The sequence below is a fragment of the Triticum aestivum genome, chromosome 3A (assembly GCF_018294505.1).
Source record: "Triticum aestivum cultivar Chinese Spring chromosome 3A, IWGSC CS RefSeq v2.1, whole genome shotgun sequence".
Classification (NCBI taxonomy): domain Eukaryota; kingdom Viridiplantae; phylum Streptophyta; class Magnoliopsida; order Poales; family Poaceae; genus Triticum; species Triticum aestivum.
Genome location: NC_057800.1, coordinates 165,944,505 through 165,949,680, shown reverse-complemented (window position 1 = coordinate 165,949,680; position 5,176 = coordinate 165,944,505).

Here is a 5,176-nt window from a genome sequence, read left to right as displayed (position 1 = left end):
GGAGGACCTGGAAGCCGCATTCCTCGACAACTTCCAGGGCACTTACGTGCGACCGCCGGATGCCGACGACTTAAGCCACATAATTCAGCAGCTAGAGGAATCGGCCAGACAATTCTGGACACGGTTCCTAACAAAGAAAAACCAGATAGTCGACTGTCCGGACGCAGAGGCCCTAGCAGCCTTCAAGCATAACATCCGCGACGATTGGCTTGCCCGGCACCTGGGACAGGAAAAGCCGAAATCCATGGCAGCCCTCACGACACTCATGACCCGCTTTTGCGCGGGAGAAGACAGCTGGCTAGCTCGCAGTAACAACTTATCAAAGAACCCTGGTAATTCGGATACCAAGGACAAAAGTGGCAGGACACGTCGGAATAAGCAAAAACGCCGCGTTAACAGCGACAGCAATGAAGACACGGCAGTCAATGCCGGATTCAAAGGCTATAAATCCGGTCAGCGGAAAAAGCCATTCAAAAAGAATACTCAGGGCCCGTCCAGTTTGGACCGAATACTCGATCGCTTGTGCCAGATACATGGCACCCCCGAAAGGCCAGCCAATCACACTAACAGGGATTGTTGGGTGTTCAAGCAGGCAGGCAAGTTAAGGGCCGAAAACAGAGACAAGGGGCTGCACAGCGACGACGAGGAGCCCAAGCCACCGAACAACAATGGACAGAAGGGCTTTCCCCCACAAGTGCGGACGGTGAACATGATATACGCAACCCACATTCCCAAGCGGGAGCGGAAGCGTGCGCTACGGGACGTATACGCGATAGAGCCAGTCGCCCCAAAGTTCAACCCATGGTCCTCCTGCCCGATCACTTTTGATCGAAGGGACCATCCCACTAGCATCCGTCATGGCGGCTTCGCCGCATTGGTTCTCGACCCAATCATCGACGGATTTCACCTCACAAGAGTCACGGCGGCAGTAGCCTGAACCTGCTTTATCAGGATACAGTGCAGAAAATGGGCATAGATCCCTCAAGGATTAAGCCCACAAGAACGACCTTTAAAGGCGTTATACCAGGTGTAGAAGCCAACTGTACAGGCTCAGTAACACTTGACGTGGTCTTCGGATCCCCGGACAATTTCCGAAGCGAAGAGTTAATCTTCGATATAGTCCCGTTTCGTAGTGGCTATCACGCCCTGCTCGGACGAACCGCATTCGCAAAGTTCAATGCGGTGCCGCACTACGCATATCTCAAGCTCAAGATGCCAGGCCCTCGAGGAGTAATTACGGTCAACGGAAACACCAAACGCTCCCTCCGTACGGAGGAGCATACGGCGGCTCTCACAACGGAGGTACAAAGTAGCCTTCTCAGGCAATTCTCCAGTCCGGCCATTAAAAAGCCAGGCACTGCCAAGCGCGCCCAGAGTAACCCACAGCAGGACCGCCTGACACACTCTGAGCAAGCGTAGCAATGCGGCCCCAACCCCAGCTTTCGCGACATAGCGAAACCAGTACCTCGCGTACATAACTACGCCCTTGAAATACCATGGGCACAGGGGAAGGGGCACAATAGCGGCATGCCCAAAATACGGCTTAAAACGTAGTAGGGGCTGCCGAATTCTTTTTTTTAATTTTTTCTTACTTTCAGGACTCCATACTTCGGACGACCTGTTTGGCAATTCGACTGCCGCACAAACGATGCAAGATCAAGGGAGGCAGACAAGCCATGCCGCATTATGGAACTCCCAGGTGGTCTCTGTTACGAGCGGTATACCTGTTTTTAATACAATTCCACGGCCTGCCCCTGGTCAGGACATACTGAATAGTCCAATATCTTTTGCTTACCGCACTATTTGTATCGTTCGGCTTTGATAAATAGCCTCTCTGGTATTCCCCCTAGCGCCGGACTCTGTGTTCGTCTCCTTCCTCTGTCCATTTCTTGCATTTTTCTGTCTTACATTTCTCTCCTTCCCCTCTTTTCTTTTATAGCCCTTAAAGGCTCATCTAGTGACGTGCCACTCGCGCTCATTAAACCTGGGGGCTTCTTTAACAGAAGCTTATTTATACGGGCTTCACGCCCAACACATGCGTCAAACTTCCGCATGTACCTTTTTCTTCACCATTATATGCATCGATATGACTTAAGTTTTGGCCAAGCTGGGTTGCCTGGCTCCTGTGCTTACCCCTACGTTCCCGATTGTTCGGCTAGGAGGTAAAGGGAGCACCTCTGCGATTGTTACTGCCGGGTCAGCCAGATGTGTACCTCAGACTGGGTGAAGCTGAAAGCTAGCGTTCTTAAGGGAATATTCGGTTGGTGAGATAAAAGATGATCTTTTTACTCATTTTATGTGCCCCCAGATGCTTTTTTCTGCGTCTTTTTACGCAGTCTGGACATGCACTTTAGGGCATGCCTCCCAGCGAAAGGAACCCCTAACGAAACTATTCTCTCTGGAAGATGTTTCTTACTAACCATGTAATATAACATAACTAGTTCGGCACTTGTCTGATAAAGCACTAATGACCCCTATGCCTGGTCTCCACGCATACCACGGTTCTTATATAACCGCTATGGTATTCGGACACACTCCGGACCGTCAAGTCCTGAGGTTGAAGCAAAAAGGTCGGCAACGACAAATGATCTACAATCCGGCTAGAAGGCATTACACATGTCAATTCAAAATTACATAGTCATTCTGACTGACTGTATTCCTCTTCTATACCATCTAACAGGCTGTCTAATTTATAGTCCAATTGCCTGGTTCGTTGTGCTGAGCGCCTCCCTCAAAGGACCCAACTATGGGAAAAAGAGCGCTCAGGTTTATCCCGAACACCCCAGCACTAGTGGCACGGGGGCAGAAGCCGACGACTGGCCATCTCTCAATTTTTGATAAACGGCCGCATAGAAAGTAATATTTTAAATTCAACAAGCATTGCTTAGCGCCTATGAACAAGTTTTCAGCGCACAGGATAAACACGAGCGAGTTCATTCAAAAATTACATCCTTGGTACATTCATCCGCCACAAGGCGGGCACCTTCAAGAACATCCTTGTAATAGTTCTCGGCCTAGCAATGCTCCTTCCCCGGCGGCGGCCCATCCCTAACAAGCTTCTCACCGGCCAGCTTACCCCAGTGCACCTTTGCATGGGCAAGGGCCCTACGGGCACCTTCGATGCAGACGGAGCGCTTGATGACCTCGAGCCTTGGACAGGCCTCCACCAGCCGTCGCACCAGCCTGAAGTAGCTCCCAGGAAGGGCCTCTCCGGGCCACAGCCGAACTATGAAGCCCTTCATGGCCTATTCGGCCACCTTGTGGAGCTCGACCAGCTGTTTCAGCTGGTCGCTTAAGGGCATAGGGTGTCCAGCCTCAGCATACTGAGACCAGAACACCTTCTCCGTCGATCTGCCCTCTTCAGCTCGGTAGAATGCGGCGGCGGCGGATACGCTGCGGGGGAGATCTGCAAATGCCCCTGGAGAGCTCCGGATTCGGGTAAGTAACAAGTAGTTTACTTTTATATTTCTACTTTGCATAAAGAATGCCTTACCCGCTGCTATCTTTTTCACCTCCTCCAACTCTTGGAGGGCCTTTTGGGCTTTGGCCTTGGCAGACTTGGCAGTCTCAAGGGCCACCGCGAGCTCAGACGCTTGCGTCTTTGACTCAAGCTCCAGACTCTCATGTTTTTTCATGAGAGCCTGAAGCTCTTGCTGCACCTCGCCGACACGGGCCTCAAGTTTCTCTTGCTCGGTGCGCTCCGTGGCCGCTTTCTTTTCGGCCTCGGATAGCGCCTACTTGAGTGTTGCCACCTCAGTCGTGGCCCCTACAATAAGCAGTACAATCCTATTATTTTTTGCAATCACGTCTTTTTATAGGCACTTTTTTCTGTAAGGTATTTCTTACCTTCTTTCTCCTCGAGCTGCCGTTTGGCAAGGCCGAGCTCTTGCTCGATCCGCTCGAGTCCCTCTTTTAGGGCACCCACCTCCGCAGTCAGTGCGGCGGTGGCTAGCAGCGAAGCCTGCATACGCATATTGACTCTTTATTGCTAGACTCCTGCGAAATTTAATAGATCCTCTATTCGGCTTTTCTTTCTGAACGCCAAACAGAGCATCAGGGGCTACTGTCTATGCGGTTATATTCTTACATATTTTTTACTTACCTCGAAGCCTGTTAGAAGGCTAGCGCAAGCTTCACTCAGTCCACTCTTGGCAGACCGAACCTTTTGGATCACCATACTCATAATAGTACGGTGCTCCTCGTCGATGGAGGCGCCGTCAAGCACCTCCAGCAGATTGTCTGGCACCTCCGGTTGGATGGAGGCCGCCGGCTCAGAAGGTTTGCTCCTCTTGGAAGGAATTCGCCTACCGCGGTCCGGAACTATTGAAGATTTCGGCGCGGTGCCCGGCACAAAGCCGGACTTGGAGCCCTGGGGGGTCTTGTCCCCTTTACTCCTGGAGTCCGGGAGGTCACCTTGCGGCTCCTCCAGGACCACCTCCTCCTGCCCCGGAGCTCGTTGCGACGCCACTTCGGCGTCATCCGCAGTGCGGGGGGAGACAGCGGGCGGAACTGAGTTCACGTCCGATGAATCCAGGGAGCCGCTCGACGACTCATTGAATTCGGCCCGGGGCGGACTGCATAATTACATTCGACATTAGGGAAAGCTGTGCAACAAAGGAACATCATGAGTTATTCTGATATCCGAACTTACGATTTCGCCGGACGCTTGGCCCTGCTTGGCCACTCCTCTTTGCCCTCTTCGGCGTTGGGGGCGTAGTCCGGCGGAGGGGTCTTCCTTTTCCTAGACCCCTCGGCCTCCCCCGTTGGGGCGGCCTTCCTCTTCTCTCCTCCCTCCGCTGGGGGGGGGGGAGAGTTTTCTTCTTCCTCCTCCTCGTTTTCATGGGAGGAGGGCGTCTCGGACTCGTCAGATGACGAGTCCGACACCACCACGTTGCGGGCACTCTTTTGAGTCCCCGTGGTCTTCTTCTTCTTGGCCTTCTTCTCCGGCACCACATAAGGCACCGGAACCAGCAGCTTCGCTAGTAGAGCTGGGGCTGGGTCTTCGGGCAGCGGAGCGGCACAGTTAATTGGTCCAGATATTGCCCGCCAAGCCTGTCAAAGGTAAGGGAGTTTAGATCCCGCATAGAGTCAAACTATGAAAAAAAGCTTAACATCCTGTACAAGGTGGAGATAGCTTACCTAGCTAGTGTGACGCTACGAGCTGTATCCGCGGTCC